The sequence below is a fragment of the Salvelinus fontinalis genome, chromosome 5 (genome assembly GCF_029448725.1).
Source record: "Salvelinus fontinalis isolate EN_2023a chromosome 5, ASM2944872v1, whole genome shotgun sequence".
NCBI classification, from domain to species: domain Eukaryota; kingdom Metazoa; phylum Chordata; class Actinopteri; order Salmoniformes; family Salmonidae; genus Salvelinus; species Salvelinus fontinalis.
The window spans coordinates 34,580,276-34,598,164 of NC_074669.1; the positions used below are offsets into that span (position 1 = coordinate 34,580,276).

General features: G+C 44.8%; 1 protein-coding gene across 1 annotated transcript in view; it reads right to left on the bottom strand.

Annotated features, from left to right (window-relative positions):
• LOC129855511 (collagen alpha-1(XXIV) chain-like) overlaps window positions 1-12,541 on the bottom strand; it is a 245,152-nt gene extending 232,611 nt beyond the window's left edge. The window contains exon 1 of the mRNA XM_055923240.1: window positions 12,383-12,541. The gene's annotated coding sequence lies outside the window, so the exon portion shown is untranslated. The remainder of the gene's footprint in view (window positions 1-12,382) is intronic.
• Window positions 12,542-17,889: the final 5,348 nt, after the last annotated feature.

Here is a 17,889-nt window from a genome sequence, read left to right on the forward strand (position 1 = left end):
GCTGCTCATGGCTGGCTGACGGATCTGGCTGCTCATGGCTGGCTGACGGATCTGGCTGCTCATGGCTGGCTGACGGATCTGGCTGCTCATGGCTGGCTGACGGATCTGGCTGCTCATGGCTGGCTGACGGATCTGGCTGCTCATGGCTGGCTGACGGATCTGGCTGCTCATGGCTGGCTGACGGATCTGGCTGCTCATGGCTGGCTGACGGATCTGGCTGCTCATGGCTGGCTGACGGCTCTGGCAGATCCTGTCTGGTTGGCGGCTCTGGCAGATCCTGTCTGGTTGGCGGCTCTGGCAGATCCTGTCTGGTTGGCGGCTCTGGCAGATCCTGTCTGGTTGGCGGCTCTGGCAGATCCTGTCTGGTTGGCGGCTCTGGCAGATCCTGTCTGGTTGGCGGCTCTGGCAGATCCTGTCTGGTTGGCGGCTCTGGCAGATCCTGTCTGGTTGGCGGCTCTGGCAGATCCTGTCTGACGAATGGCTCTAGCGGCTCCTGACTGACGAACGGCTCTGACGGCTCGGGACAGACGGGCGGCTCTAATGGCTCGGGGCAGACGGATGGCTCAGATGGCGCTGGGTAGACGGATGGCTCAGATGGCGCTGGGTAGACGGATGGCTCAGATGGCGCTGGGTAGACGGATGGCTCAGATGGCGCTGGGTAGACGGATGGCTCAGATGGCGCTGGGTAGACGGATGGCTCAGATGGCACTGGGTAGACGGATGGCTCAGATGGCGCTGGGTAGACGGATGGCTCAGATGGCGCTGGGTAGACGGATGGCTCAGATGGCGCTTGGCAGACGGGCAGTTCAGGCATCGCTGTGCAGACGACAGACTCTTGCCGGCTGAGGCGCACTGTAGGCCTGGTGCGTGGTGCCGGAACTGGTGGTACCGGGCTGGGGACACGCATCTCAGGGCTAGTGCGGGGAGCAGGAACAGGGCATACTGGACCCTGGGAGCGCACATTAGGCCTAGTGCGTGGTGCCGGAACTGGTGGTACCGGACTGGGGACACGCATCTCAGGGCTAGTGCGGGGAGCAGCAACAGGACGCACAGGACTCTGGGGACACACAGGAGGCTTGGTGCGTGGTTTATGCACTGGTGGTAAAGGGCTGGAGACACGCACCATAGGGCTAGTGCGTGGAGGAGGCACTGGTGGTACTGGGTAGGGGGGGGAGGTGGCGCCGGAAACACCGGACCGTGCATGCGTACTGGCTCCCTTGAGCGCCGAGCCTGCCCAACCTTACCTGGTTGTATGCTCCCCGTCGCCTGACCAGTGCGGGGAGGTGGAATAACCCGCACCGGCCTATGTAGGCGAACCGGGGACACCATGCGTAAGGCTGGTGCCATGTACGCCGGCCCGAGGAGACGCACTGGTGACCAGATGCGTTGGGCCGGCTTCATGACATACGGCTCAACGCTCAGTCTAGCCTGGCAGATACGTGGAGCTGAAATGTACCGAACCGGGCTATGCACGCTTACAGGAGACACCGTGCGCTCTACTGCGTAACACGGTGTCTGCCCGTACTCTCGCTATCCACGGTAAGTACATGGAGTAGGCGCAGGTTTCCTACCTGACTTCGCCACACTCCCTTTAAGGCCCCCCCCAAGAAATTTTTGGGTTGTACTCACGGGCTTCCAGCCTTGTCTCCGTGCTGCCTCCTCATATCGCCTCCTCTCGGCTTTAGCTGCCTCCAGCTCTTCACGAGGAAGGCGATATTCTCCCGGTTGTGCCCACGGCCCCTTACCATCCAGTATCTCCTCCCATGTCCAAGAATCCTGTGTAGGTGGGTCCTGTTGCCGCTTTACATGCCGCTTGGTCCTGTATTGGTGGGTAATTCTGTCACGATCGTGTGGAGGATTGACGGACCAAAACGCAGCAGTAGGAAAATAAGCCATATTCCTTTTAATGAATACGAAGTTAAAACGAAACAAAAACACTTACACACTAAACAAAACAACGATCGTGAAGCTAATAACGAAGTGCACACACAGGCTACAAACGTATAACATAGACAATTACCCACATCAAATGAAAGCCTATGGCCACCCTAAATATGGCTCCCAATCAGAGACAACAGAAATCAGCTGTCTCTAATTGGGAACCCATTCAGGTAACCATAGACTCTCCTAGACAACTACACCAACATAGACACAGCTAGACACATGCACTCAACACAAACCCATACACTACACCCAACACCCCCTTTACCATATAACCACCCAAAACCTATAAAACACAAACATTCCCCATGTCACACCCTGACCTAACTAAAATAATAAAGAAAACAAATAATACTAAGGCCAGGGCGTGACATTAACATGACTTTTGAATGATTACTCTAAACCCCACACATACAATTATTTGTAAGGTCCCTCAGTCAAGCAATGAATTTCAAACACAGATTCAACCACAAACACTAGGGAGGTTTTCCAATACCTCACGAAGAAGGGCACCCATTGGTAGACTGGTAAAAATAAAAAAGCAGACATTGAATATCTCTTTGAGCTTGGTGAAGTTATTAATTACACTTTGGATGGCGTATCAATACAACACATCACTGAGTACCACTCTCCATATTTTCAAGCAAGTGTTGGCTGCATTATGTTATGGGTATGCTTGTAATCGTTAAGGACTGGGGAGTTTTTCAGGATAAAAAGAAACTAAATGGAGCTCAGCACAGGCAAAATCCTAGAGGAAAACCTGGTTCAGCCTGCTTCCCACCAGACACTGGGAGATAAATTGACCTTTCAGCAGGACAATAACCTAAACATAAGGCCAAAACTACACTGTAGTTGCTTACCAAGAAGACAGTGAATGTTCCTGAGTGGCTGAGCTACAGCTTTGACTTAAATCTACTTGAAAATCTATGGCACGACTTGAAAATGGTTGTCTAGCAATGATCAAAAACCAATTTGACAGAGCTTGAATAATTGTTTTAAGAATAATTGGCAAATGTTGCGCAACCCAAGTGTGGAAAGCTCTTAGAAACGTACCCAAAAAGATTCACTAATCGCTGATGAAGGTGCTTCTACAAAGGATTGACTTTGGGGTGTGAAAAATTATGTCAATAAGATATTTCTGTATTCAATTTTCAATAAATTAGCAAAAATGTATAAAACACGTTTTCACTTTGTCATTGTGATGTATTGTGTATAGATGGGTGCGACAAAATTATAATCAATGTTGAATTCAGTCTGCAACATAAAATGTTGAATAAGTCAAGGTGTATGAATACTTTCTGAAGGCACAGTAAATATCTTAGAACGTCTCATGTCCTCCCTCTTCCCTGCTCAAACCTCCATTATGCTACTGCTAGCACACATTTCAGCACAGGTAGCTGGGTCGTTCCACGAAATTAGTGCCTTATGCATTCCTCTGAAATGTTAAGTAGAAATTGTGCACAAGTATTGAACTGTAAAAGCCTGTTATATTAAATGAAGTCCCTTTTAATATAGACCACATGTACAATTATTTAAATGAGATTTTGTCATATGAATAAAGACTTGCTAAAGTTCAAAAATTCCGAATTTTGATATGTTCCTCTAAGCATCCTCTGTGACTTCTAGGATGCATGTAACACACTTAAAACACACATTTTTCCAAGTTTTCACCAACATTGTAAATCCCTAGTTATTTTGTTCCTTTGACAAAGTAATTTCTGAAGATGATTATTTATTTCATGTGATTTAATTATTTATTTTAAAGGTAAATAAAACCCTGTCACTCATTTTAAGGTCAACCATGTTACGTGCACTGAGCTCTCGTTTTAACATGATGAAACTCTTCCTTCTCAAATATATTTTTCATAATAAATATTGAGCATCTAATAGTCAAATCATAGTGTATAAGCTGGTTCTCCTCTTTTGTGGTGGAAAACTGAGCTGATCGAGCATAACACGTCAACCCCGTTACCCATATATAGACAGGCTAGAAATGCTTGAGCAATAAAGAAATGTGTGAAGATCCCTCCCTGTTGCACACAACAAGCTTCCATTCCCCCTGTCACAAGGGGACTTCTGGCTGATTTTAAGACGCATTTGTCAACCCTCTTATTTTATTTGGCACTTATTAGCCACTTACTACAGTATTTCTTTTAGATGAGAAAATATGTTTTTTATTAAGTTGAACGTGCTCATTATGACAGAATGATGTGAAATCAAATGTTTTACAATACTCAAAAGGCACCTAATTGGTGGAACGACCCAGCTGACACAGCAATTTTTTTATCATGGGTTTTGTCTCCCAAGTCCTCCGTCTCCTCTTTTCATTTAATGAGTTCTTCGGTGACAAACCCATGTTGTTAAATCATGGAATGTAGGTGGAATCTAATACACCAGCTCCAACCCATGCCCACCCCTCCACCGACCCTGTCGACCCCGCTCTATGGCTAGTGAGAGATGTATGTAGGTCTGCATGGGCGGATCCAGCTCTCATTCTTCCCGTAACACAGGCGTTTCAAGGGGCTTCCTGTAACCGAAGGCCAGAGGGTCATCCAGCAAGACCCTTCACTGCACTGTAACACTGTGAATACTGTGACCAGACATAAAGTGATGACCTGGTTTACATTGTTTTTTCTTGCATGTTTGTGACAGATTGACATACACTGAAAGAAATTATAAACTCAACATGTAAAGTATTGGTCCCATGTTTCATGAGCTGAAATAAGACTCCAGAAATGTTCCATTTGCACAAAAAAGCTTATTTCTCTCAACTTTTGTGCACAAATGTGTTTACATCCCCATTAGTGAGCATTTCTCCTTTGCCAAGACAATCAATCCACATGACAGGTGTGGCATATCAAGAAGCTGATTAAATGGCATGATCATTACACAGGTGCACCTTGTGCTGGGGGAAAATAAAAGGCCACTCTGTGTTGTTTTTTTGCACAACACAATGCCACAGGTGTCTCAAGTTGAGGAAGTATGCAATTGGCATGCTGACTGCAGGAATGTCTACCAGAGCTGTTGCCAGAGAATTGAATGTTAACTTCTCTACCATAAGGCGCCTCCAACATTGTTTTAAAGAATTTGGCAGTACGTCCAACTGGCCTCACAACCGTAGACGTTGTGTGGGCGAGCGGGTTTGCTTATGTCAACATTGTGAACAGAGTTCCCCATTGTGGTGATGGGGTTATGGTATGGGCAGGCATAAGCTACGGACAACAAACACAATTGCATTTTATCAATGGCAATTTGAATGGATGGAGATACAGTGACGAGATCCTGAGGCCCATTGTTGTGCCATTCATCCGCCGCCATTACTTAATGTTTCAGCATGTCGCAAGGATCTGTACAAAATTCCTGGAAGCTGAAAATGTCCCAGTTCTTCCGTGGCCTGCATACTTACCAGACATGTTACCCGTTAAGCATGTTTGGGATGCTCTGGATCAATGTGTACAACAGTGTTCCAGTTCCCGCCAATATCCAGGAACTCCGCACAGCCATTGAAGAGTGTTACAACATTCCACAGGCCACAATCAACAGCCTGATCAACTCTATGTGAAGGAGATGTGTCACTCTGCATGAGGCAAATGGCAGACACACCAGATACTGATTGGTTTTCTGCTCCACGCCCCTACCTTTTTTAAAGGTATCTGTTACCAACAGATGCATATCTGTATTCTCAGTCTTGTGAAATCCATAGATTAAGGCCTAATTTATGTATTTAAATTGAATGATTTCCTTATTTGAACTGTAGCTGAGTAAAATTAGGCATGTGCATTTATAGTTTTGTTCAGTATAGATAGACATTTTCATTCGTGAGCAAAGCTTGACCCCTAACCCCTACAGCAGGGTTTGGCAACCCTGTTTCTGGAGTGCTGCAGGCACTGCAGGATTTTGTTCCAACTAGGCACCACACCTGACCAACTGAGCTAATTGATCAGTTCAGTGATTGCCTAAATGCAACACACCTGGTCTTCCAGCTCAGTTAAATCAAAAACACGAAGTGTCTGCGGCACCTACCTCATGCCATACACCAAACTCCCCAGTAACTCCCAGCAACTCTTTAGTATCTTTCCTCTGTCAGTATATGGGGTTACAGTGTGTCAGTAAGGGCAGTACACTGTCCAGTGACAGACAGGGTCGTCAGAAAGATATTTTCCCTTTAGATAAAGGACAGACCACCTGTTGTTGCCAACAACAATGCCTGTGTAACTGGCAGTCGTTAACACTCCTATAAGTACATGCTATGATGTGTTACATAGGCTAAGTTGCATTAGGAAACAGTGTACATACGCTCTGCGATTAGCTGCACTCTGATAACTACATTCTACACTCTTAGAAAAAAGGGTTCCAAAAGGGTTCTTTGCAGAGGGATAGGGTACTACCAATAACCGTTTTGATCAGAAGAACCCTTTTTGGAAGACAAGGGTTCTACCTACAACCTTTAACATTCTAAGAACCGTTTTTGGAAGAAGGGTTCTTGATGATTCCATGGAAGGCAAGAAGGGTTCTACATAGAACCATACATAATAATGTGTCCTAGCATGCTCTATTGCAAGGAGATTTTTAGGATTGTCTGTTTTGCTGTATTAGCTGTGTTTTTGCTTGTACATTGATTGGTGGAGGAATGTTATGCAACACAAAGATAAATAACATACAGTTTTCTAAACTTCTCTCTCAGTGGTTAGGAGCAGTGGGTGGTGCCCTTGAACAAGGCAGTTAACCCCCAATAACTGCTCCCTGGGCACTGATGATTTCGATTAAGGTAGCCCACAGCAACCTCAGGGCTTGGGTTAAATGTGGAAGACACATTTTGGTTGAATGCATTCAGCTGTGCAACTGACTAAGTATCCCTTCTCTTTTCTCTGTTTATTTCTCTCTCTCCCTTCCTCCAACTCGATCATGGCACTGTAAATAATGTTACCACCTGGTCCGGTGGCTAACCCCTGCTCAGAGGTTGCCTCACTGTTGAAACCTGCTGGTTTGATTCATGAATTTAGCTGGAAAGAATCTATAGGCTGGTTCACTGAGCACAACTAATGAGTCAGAAAAATCAGATTTTCCAAAGTTATTTCAGTGTTAGCGTAGAGTCCAGGCGATCATTAGCGGTCATCAGGGAGAGGAGTGAAGAAAGAGGGAGTTAGAGAGGGAGGGGGAAGCAGGGATCACCAACAGACCGTGTCCTCTCCTGAGACTGTGTTTGCCCTTGCCTCTCACACAGGTGCACTGTACATCAGCCCCTCCCTCCACCTCCATCCACGCCTGAGGTGTGAAATGAACCCCCCCACACTCTTAGTCACAGGGGTAACATCTCTCTGAGACTGAACTCTTTTCTCTCTCTCTTTGGTGAACAATACTCCTGTGAGGAGTAACCTTGACCGAGACCTGAAGACTTGCTCTAGCTCCACAAGTTAATATCCAATGCAACAGAGTGTTATTTTAACACCATTACAGTAGGACTACAAATAGTGTACATTTTATACTTTCAGAGTTAAATATTTAACACTTTCAAAAGTGTTATTTTAACACCAGTACAGTGGGAGACATATGTTCACTGACAATGTTGTACATTTTACACTTTCAGAGTTAAATGTACACTGTTGATTTTGCTGTACACAGACACACATGGGAAATATGGAAGGGAGAAGCAGGCCGGTAGTCCTTGGGGTTGGAAAGGATCTATTATAGGAACGCTAAAGCCAAAAGCTACAATCACTCGCAGTAATTCAAGTATCAGAATAAGATCTGTCTTATTCTGCCTCCCCATCTCTCCCTCACTCATCTTTTCCCATTAAATGCAACGTATTGATATAGCATGAGTTGGTTGACGCTCTTCTTTTCCCATTGAATGCAATGTACTGACATACGCGTCAACCCTGCACTCTTAGAATTAGCAGTGACTCGAAGGAACACTGGAGATCTTCAAGGAACCATTGTTAGTCAATGGTTCGTATTTGCACCTATGGTTAGTTGAGGTGTTCTTGGAGGAACCTTTAACCTTTTACTGCAGTGGCTAAATCAGGGTCACACAGTGTGTTTCTTGGTAGACTTAAACCAACCTACTTTGAAACAAAAGTATACACCTCACACACATTGTTATGGGCTTCAAAAAAAGGAGACACCTGTACCATGTCAGATATATAATTGAAATGTATTCAATTTTGAGTTTCTATCCCAATATTATACATCACAGAAGACTGAAATATAACAAAACCGTTTGACATAGAAACACCGGATTTTTGGCTTGTTTAAAAAAAAAAAAATGTTTATTAATTATGAAGTTATGAAAAATATTAATAACATTCCACCCATGAGGCCACCAGGTCATTTGACTGCAGGAAAAGGCTACTGGTTCAATGTAGCAACGGGTTCTGGGGGCGTGGCTTTAAGATATATTTGTTGGAGGGGCAGCTGTTAAAGTAAATGTCATTCCTGTTCATTGCATTGTCATCATCTGTTCTGTTGTATTGTCATCACATGTGAAGGTTGATCACTGACAGTATTGTAGCTTCAACGAGGCTAACAGAGGCGTTTGAGTTCTTCAAGAGCCTATGCAAATCCAACATTTACAAAAGTTACCACTTTATTACCATGTGATCAGCAATGTTAATATTATTACTATTACATTAGAATATGTAATATGCATAGATATTCAACGAATCTGCCGTGTACTAACTTAACATGATGAACAAGGAGGACATTTATGGTAACGCATGACCAAAAATAACTTGTGGCTTTCAGCGTCGCCTCCAATCTGATTGGCTGCCACCTCTACACTATATTATTAAATGTCCCGAACAGTCATTCCGATTCTCATGTAAAATAGCCTTTTGAGGCCTAAAGTCTTACAGGGCATGGCCCTACCTAATTTCCACTTCTACTTTTGGGCTGCCAACTTCCGTGTAATTCTGTACTGGATCCGTGCAGATACCCCAGATATCATTCCAGCATGGTTGAAGATAGAATCTTCCTCATGTATGCCATCCTCACTGGCTGCTTTGACACGTTCCCCTATCCACTCTGCTACCAAAAACATCATAGTAAAAACCGCTCTCAAGATCTTGAACCAGTTTAGACGTCGCTTTGGTTTGCAAACCTATTCATCAAGGGCCCCTCTACTTGGAAATCACGTTTTCCATCCATCCCTAGTAGATGGAGCCTTCTCCATGTGGTTCATCCATGGCATCAAATCATTCACTTATTTGCATATTGACAGCATGTTTGCATCGTTCCAACAACTCTCAGCTAAATTCCACCCTCCGAATAGTCATTTCTTTAGATATTTACAAGTGCGCAAGTTTTGTCCGTGACATTACATCTCAATTCCCCACTCTTCCTGTGGGCCCTCCCACTGACACATTTTTTAAACAATCCCCAACTGTAAAAGGTTTCTTATATTTCTTATAGCTATGATAAAATGTACTATTTTCACAATTCTTCATTCACAGCTATTAAAACTTTATGGGACAGTATCTAGGTGATGAGTTTACTGATGACACATTGGAAGATATTCTGTACCGTGTCCACTTCTCTTCTATTTGTGTCAAACATGGTTTGATCTAATGCAGAATCATCCACCGCACTCACTGGACTAAACTCAGGCTCTCTAAGATCTATCCTGATATCGACCCTGTTTGCGACAGATGCCGGCAAGGTCCTGCTTCATTAATAAATATGTTTTGGTCCTGCTCTTCTCTACATAACTATATCTAAAGGATTGTCTAAAGTGCCCTTTGCTCCTACTGCCATAACATCATTCTTTGGGGTACTACCTGATACTATAACAATACCAAAATATAAATCTGACTTTGTAGCCTTTGAGTTTGTTGGCAAGAAGGTTGATTTGACTTCTAGAAATGGCCCTCTCCTCCTCATTTTGTGTGGATTAATGATGTCTTACACTTTAGTAAATTTAAAAAGATAAAATATACGCTATGGGGTTCTTCTACACTGCAATTTCCCTCTGCTCTACAGTAAACTGCCTACCTAAGACTTGTATTTAATGTATCTACCTTTGTGAGTGTTCAATATTACCTTTGTGAGTGTTTAATATTACCTTTGTGAGTGTTTAATATTACCCTGACTTATAATTTTCTATTTATTTTGATTCCTAGCCATGTTTGTTTGTGCACTTTGCTGTTTCTAATGTACAGTATGTTCTGTTATGAAAGTAATACTTAAGTATTTTATATTTTTGTATGGGCATACAGTTGAAGTCGGAAGTTTACATACATCTTAGCCAAATGCATTTAAACTCAGGTTTTCACAATTCCTGACATTTAATCCTAGTAAAAATTCCCTGTCTTAAGTCAGTTAGGATCACCACTTTATTATAAGAATGTGAAATGTCAGAATAATAGTAGAGAGAATGATTTATTTCAGCTTTTATTTCTTTCATCACATTCCCAGTCAGTCAGAAGTTTACATACACTCAATTAGTATTTGGTAGCATTGCCTTTAAATTGTTTAACTTGGGTCAAACATTTTGGGTAGCCTTCCACAAGCTTCCCACAATAAGTTGGATGAATTTTGGCCCATTCCTCCTGACAGAGCTGGTGTAACGGAGTCAGGTTTGTAGGCCTCCTTGCATTTTCAGTTCTGCCCACAAATTTTCTATGGGATTGAGGTCAGGGCTTTGTGATGGCCACTCCAATACCTTGACTTTGTTGTCCTTAAGCCATTTTGTCACAACTTTGGAAGTATGCTTGGGGTCATTGTCCATTTGGAAGACCCATTTGCGACCAAGTTTTAACTTCCTGACTGATGTCTTGAGATGTTGCTTCAATATATCCACATAATTTTCTCCCTCATGATGCCATCTATTTTGTGAAGTGTACCAGTCCCTCCTGCAGCAAAGCACCCCCACAACATGATGCTGCCACCCCTGTGCTTCACGGTTGGGATGGTGTTCGTCGGCGTGCAAGCCTCCCCCTTTTTCCTCCAAACATAATGATGGTCATTATGGCCAAACAGTTCTATTTTTCTTTCATCAGACCAGAGGACAATTCTCCAAAAAATATGATCTTTGTCCCCATGTGCAGTTGCAAACCATAGCCTGGCTTTTTTTATGGCGGTTTTGGAGCAGTGGATTCTTCCTTGCTGAGCGGCCTTTCAAGTTATGTCGATATAGAATTAGTTTTACTGAGGATATAGATACCTTTGTACCTGTTTCCTCCAGCATATTCAAAGTCCTTTGCTGTTGTTCTGGATTTGCTTTGCACTTTTTGTACCAAAGTACGTTCATCTCTAGGAGACAGAACGCGTCTTCTTCCTGAGCGGTATGACTGCTGCGTGGTCCCATGGTGTTATACTTGTGTACTATTGTTTGTACAGATGAACATGGTACCTTCAGGCGTTTGGAAATTGCTCCCAAGGATGAACCAGACTGGTGGAGGGCTACAATTTTTTTTCTGAGGTCTTGGCTGATTTCTTTTGATTTTCCCATGATGTCAAGCAAAGAGGCACTGAGTTGGAAGGTAGGCCTTGAAATACATCCACAGGTACACCTCCAATTGACTCAGATGTTTTTTTGCTGAGTTTATTACCCGTAAAACACCAGTCTCAACATCAACAGTGAAGAGGTGACTCTGGGATGCTGGCCTTCTAGGCAGAGTTCCTCTGTCCAGTGTCTGTGTTCTTTTTCCCATCTTAATCTTTTCTTTTTATTGGCCAGTCTGAGATATGGCTTTTTCTTTGCAACTCTGCCTAGAAGGCCAGCATCCTGGATTTGCCTTTTCACTGTTGATGTTGAGACTGGTGTTTTGCGGGTACTATTTAATGAAGCTGCCAGTTGAGGACCTGTGAGGCATCTGTTAATGTTAATCTATCTACACTGTCCATTTTACAGTAGCTATTAGTGAAAGAATACCATACTATTGTTAGAGGAGAGTGCACAATTTTGAACATGAAAAGTTATTAATAAACAAATTAGAAACATTTGTGCAGTCTTGATTCAACGTTTTGAAAATAAATGCAATGGTTCATTGGATCAGTCTAAAACTTTTCACATACACTGCTGCCATCTAGTGGGCTGGATAGTATATCTTACTTGTAAGTAGCGCAGTTGTTTCACTCTGTCAGAATGTCACTCAAATGGTACTCTGTAGAGCTGCTTCTTACAAATCTGATGGTGTTTCAGGAGACGGCTAAGTGCGGATAAACTCAACCTATTTATGTTACTGAATGTTGTGTTGTCAGAGATGATATGGTGTTGCAGATGTTGTAAGCGTACGCTGTTCTTTGAAATGAACATATTCACTATGTGTTGTTCCAGCTCTGCTGTGAACAGCCGGTTTCTTCCTCCATTGAAGGGTCGTCTAGCAATTCTGCTAAAACATGATGTGAACAGTTACGGTGCAAGATTTCTTTCAGTATGAAATTAAATGTTACTGTAGTGCTGTAAGTACAGTAGCATGATATAGAGGGTAGGTTTACTTACCTGTCCTCATTTCGAAATGTCCGGATGACACTTGCTGCAGTGTAGCGACTGAAGTTAGGCTGGACCCTCCGCCCAGCCTCCCTGAAACTCAAACCATGGTTGACCTTCCCAGGTCCTCTCCACCTCCTTGTTAGACTGAGGCCGGTACCCCGATGTGAGGTTTACCGTGGCCCTCAGCTTCTCCATAAAAGCTTTCCAGAACCGCAACGTGAATTGGAGACCACGGTGGAAACGATGTCCTCCAGGAAGGCCATAGTGCTGGAATAGTGCCTCAGCAACCTGGAGAGCGGTAGGTAGACCAGAGAGAGGGATAGAACAGCAGGATTTAGAAAAAACAACCAGAATAGTGGTAAAACCTTCAGAAAAGGGGAGATTTCCATTGCAAGGTCTATGGACAGATGGATTGAGTACATTCTGAACATGAGTTGACATAGTGGGGGACGTCCTGCGCCAAGGTGGGCCACCAGTATTTATTGGAGGGATTGGATGATGTTGTAATACCTGGGTGTCCAACGGCAAGGGATGTGTGTGCCCAGGTCAACAGCCGATCTCTCACCCCCGTGGGAACGTAGATGCGCTCGAGAGGGCAGGTGGCAGGAGCGAGTTCTCTCCAGAGCCTGGCGGATGTCCACATCTACATCCCAAAACACAGGGCCAATGATATGGGAGGACCGATTGATGGGCTGGAAGACACTCACAGGACCCTCCACTGATGTGGAACCACAGGGTGCGGGAAATAAGGTCCTCCGGCATCCTGGTCCCCAGGCGGTGATTCTCATCTTTGATCAGGAGATGGTGGGGTTACAAAGTTGGAGCCACGGGAGGCCGAGGATGAGTTTGTGTACAGGTACGGTGATGAGGAAGGAAAGGCTTTCCTAGTGCTTGGGTCCCACGGTGAAGGTGAGTGGTGCTGTGACGTTCATAATTGTGCCGGATCCCAACGGTCGAATATCCAGGGCTTGGACAGGAAAAGGAGAGCGGGTATGAGGTTTAGTTCAGGGAGGAGGCGAGGGCCAGGTCGATAAAGTTCCCCGCGACTCCGGAGTCCACTAGAGCTGAAGAGACAACACTTGAGGGATAGTCATCCAGTGAAATGGGAACCAGAAAGGGTTTGGCGGAAAACGATGATAATGGAATATTCACGCCTACCCTGGGAGACTGAAGGTCACGGGGCTGCCCCTCTGCTCTAGTGGACCCTGGGCTGGGCGACTAGGGACAGAGCCAATAGGGACAGAGCCCTAGCTGTCTCCGATGACATCGCGGAGAAGTGTGTGGCCCCTACCGCCATGGGTTCAGGCTCTGCCTCAGGAGAGCCAAAGGAGTCAGGTAAGTGGTGAGGTGGACACCGGCGCTCCCGAAGAAGGTTATCCAGATGGATGGCCATCACGATGAGAGCGTCCAAGGATATGTTGTCATCCCGACATGCCAATTACGTCTGGACCTCTTCGCGCAGTTGAGTGCGGAGTGCAATCTCATTCCATCCACTGGAGGCTGCCACAGTTCGAAAGGTGAGGGCGTACTCCACAGTGGTCTGGGCATCCTACTGGAGTTGGAAAAGTCACTCGCCTCCCTTTCTGCCCTCTGGAGGATGGTCGAAGACCGCCCTGAACAGAGCCATGAACCTTTCATAGGAACCCAGCTCATCCTCTCTTCCAGATGGCTGTTGCCCACACCAACACCCGTCCGGTCAGCAGACCGTGGTAACCTTGGACCTCTCGGTGGTGGGGGCTCCCTTCTGATAAGCAAAATAGAGGGAGCACTGGAGTAAGAAGCCACGACAATTAAATGGAGTGCTGTCATACTTCTCCGGAAGGGACAGCCGGGCATCTTTGACCTGGGCGGACGGCTGGGTAGGCTGGGGGACTGGTTCACTATGACAACCCATGGTAGGAGGCCCTCCGTCAGAGGTATGGAGAACCTCGCTGGTGGTGTCAAGGCGGTGAAGAACATGCAGGACTTCCTTCATGGTCATAACCAGTAGAGCCAGCTGGTCGTGGTGTTGGTGGAGTAGATTACCCTGTTCCTCGACCGTCTGGAAGATGGTGTAATCTTCTGAGGCAGTAGTCTGTAACATATACACAGGGAGACAGGAAACAGGTGCAGAAGGTGAGTTTAATAATTAAAAAAACATGAAGAAAATGCAAAACAGGAGATTTGTACTGAACGTAACCAAAACCAGTACTCCCTGATGACTGAGGCTACAGAGGGCTATATGAAGTGAGAGTAATCAGGGTGGTGATGAAGTCCAGCTGTGCTTAACGATGGGGAGCAGGTGTGCGCAATGATGGTTGCCAGGTGTGCACAATGTGGGTTGCCAGGACCGGTGGTTAGTAGACTGGTGACGTCGAGCGCCGGAGGGAGGGAGCAGGAGTAGGCATGACATCTGCCACACTGAAAAGTAGGTTTCAGTCAAGTGTAAACTTGAAACAAGCATTATAAAGTCATAACAACTGCAAAACCACAGGCTTTTATATGTGGATGTTGAAAGTCAGTAAAAAGGAGCAGGCTTGTTTTGTGTTAAGTCAGTACACCAGATTGTTAGATCATACAGAAAATACACTGAGTATACAAAACATGCTGCTCTTTCCATGATATAGACTGACCAGGTGAATCCAGGTGAAAGCTGTGATCCCTTATTGATGTCACCTGTTAAATCCACTTCAATCAGTGTAGATGGAGGGGAGGAGACAGATTAAGGAAGGATTTTTAAGCCTTGAGACAATTGAGACATGGAGTGTGTATGTGCCATTCAGGGGGGTGAATGGGGAAGACAAAAGATATATGTGCCTTTGAACAGGGTACGATAGTAGGTGCCAGGCGCAGCAGTTTGAGTGTGTCAAGAACTGCAATGCTGGTGGGTTTTTCCACGCTCAACTGTTTCCCGTGTGTATCAATAATTGCCCACCACCCAAAGGATATCCAGACAGTTTGACACAACTGTGGAAAGCATTGGAGTCGACATGGGCCGAGGACCTGGCGGTAGCTAGCTGAAGGTGTCGTCAGGGACAGAAGATGGCAGAAACTGCTAGTGAGTCGGGTGCAGATAATAGTACAGAAAGTGAGATTGAGTGGGTTACAGTGGCAAAGAAAACAGGAAATGAGAAGTAAAGCTATGTTGGAAAACAGGAAACCACTAGACTCATTTTTAGTTGGAGTCAGAGTTTTGGATCAATGCTACTTGGGAAATAATTTGAACGTCTCCAGGAAAATCTGGAATGTGTTGGAAGAAAGTGTGGAGTCGGTGAGAGTCACAAGAAGTGGTCTCATTTAGATTTTTTTGTGTGTCTGTGGAGCAGAAGAAGCGTGTTTTAAGACTCAAAAAGATATCGGAGTGGAATGTTTCCTGCATGGATTTTCATAGCAGGGAAACTGTCAAGGGGGTTATTTATGGGGTGGCGGAAGAAATAAAGGCAGAGGATATAACTGAAAACATTGATGAACTGGTTGGTGTACGTCGACTGACCTGTATGGTTGACAGAGAAAATAAATTCACTTAATCCACGCTACTGTTCTTTGACGAGTCTCTCCCTTCTCATATAAAGTTAGGATTCATGAGATACCCTGAAAGAGCTTTTGTGTACAAGCCCCTTCAGTGTCATAAATATAAAAGATTTGGTCATGTGTCAAGTGTGTGCAGAAGGGAAGAATATTGTATGCCAGATGAAGGGAAATGCTGCAACTGTGGAGGTGAACATGCGCCTGAATTCTTAGTGCCATGTGAGGGAGAATGAGGTGGCAAGGGTAACGAGTGTCCAACTTGTCTCCTATCTGGAGGCGGTGAGAAGATTGGAAGGAACGAGTGGCGGGGAAGAAGCAATGGTTGTAGAGCCACCACGACCAGTGAAGGTTTCTTCTCAACCGAGCGATAGTGAAATGTTACATGTTAAAAAGTTGGACTTTGTATTATTTATTGCAATGGTCATAAACTGCACAGCACAAGCGGAGAAGTTTAAGAAAATTGGAATCATCGTGAATGCCGTTGAACGTTTTGACAGTAACCCTCCAAGTCATTCATTAACCTTTTTAAATTCCATATCTACTAGGAAGCTAAGTGTTAGGTCACATTCCTGAAGTCCAAGAAACTAAGAAGTGTCTCAGGCCTTGAAAAATAACCTTTAACTGATTGAAAGTATAATGGGATATTGGTGAACAAATACCGTGGTCAAGTGTTACATACGCCTCTTGGAAGAGGGAACGCAACACCCTGCTACAGCGCAACTCCCCGCAGAGTGAAAGAGGTATGGGATTGTAGGTGCGAGTCAGGATGACAAAGGCAGAGAATTTACCGTTTACTGGGAATTTATTCCGTCATACAGTAATTTTGGGGGAAAGCGGCTGGACGGAACCAAAGCAAAGAAAGTAAATGTCAAAGACCCCTCTCCTACCTTACCTGCCTACCCACTACTTACCTAACTTAGCACCACCTGGTGCGCTAACCAAAATACAGTGGGTGGTCCGCCCAGTTCTTACTAAGTGTGTATAGACAGTGAATACTACAGGCTATGTATGCCCGCAGGCCTCTTGCCTAAGCACTCCCTAGGGACCTTAGTCTTCCCCACCGTGAACAAATGAAACAGAATACTACAAACAATTTCACCAAAAAAAAGAGAAACACAGGACATCAAATAAGCTCTGACTGAGCAACAAACTAACACAGAACATAACCATCAGCTCTCTCAGCAACAACTAACATAGTACATACCAAATCTCTTTCTGAGAAACAACCAACATATGATGTAACTCTCAGCTCTCTTAACAACCGCTACACTAATCATGTAATGAATCTGTTATTCAATGCATTTGTATGGGCTAATAGTAGTAAGGACACATTTAAAATGTTCATCAAATATTTTTGAAATATATTTGTTCATACTTCAAGGGGTCTTAAGATTCTAAATCAAATAGCTAGATGATCCTTGATGTGACCTTAAAACTATCCCATAGAGCTTAGTAGAACCCCACCCTGGGCTTATAGTGTTAAGGGTTTTAAACAGGTTAACATTCACAAGGCCACAGGGCCAGACGGACTACCAGGACACGTACTCAGAGCATACGCTGACCAGCTGGCAAGTGTCTTCACTGACATTTTCAACCTCACCCTGACCCAGTCTGTAATACCTACGTTTCAAGCAGACCACCATAATCCATGTGCCCAAGAACACCAAGGTAACATGTCTAAATGACTATCACCAGGCAGCACTCACATCTATAGCCATGACAGCATTATCCCAGACACCCTGGACCCACTCCAATTCGCATACTGCCCCAACAGATCTACCGATGATGCAATCTCTATTGCACTCCACACAGCTCTTTCCCACTTGGACAAAAGGAACACCAAGGTGTGAATGCTGTTCATTGACTACAGCGCAGCATTCAACATCATAGTGCCCTCCAAGCTCATCACTAAGCTAAGGACCCTGGGACTGAACACCTCCCTCTGAAATTGGATACCGGAGCTCTGAGGCATGCGTCGAAATCGCTAAGCTGTTTACTTCGAAACAGTG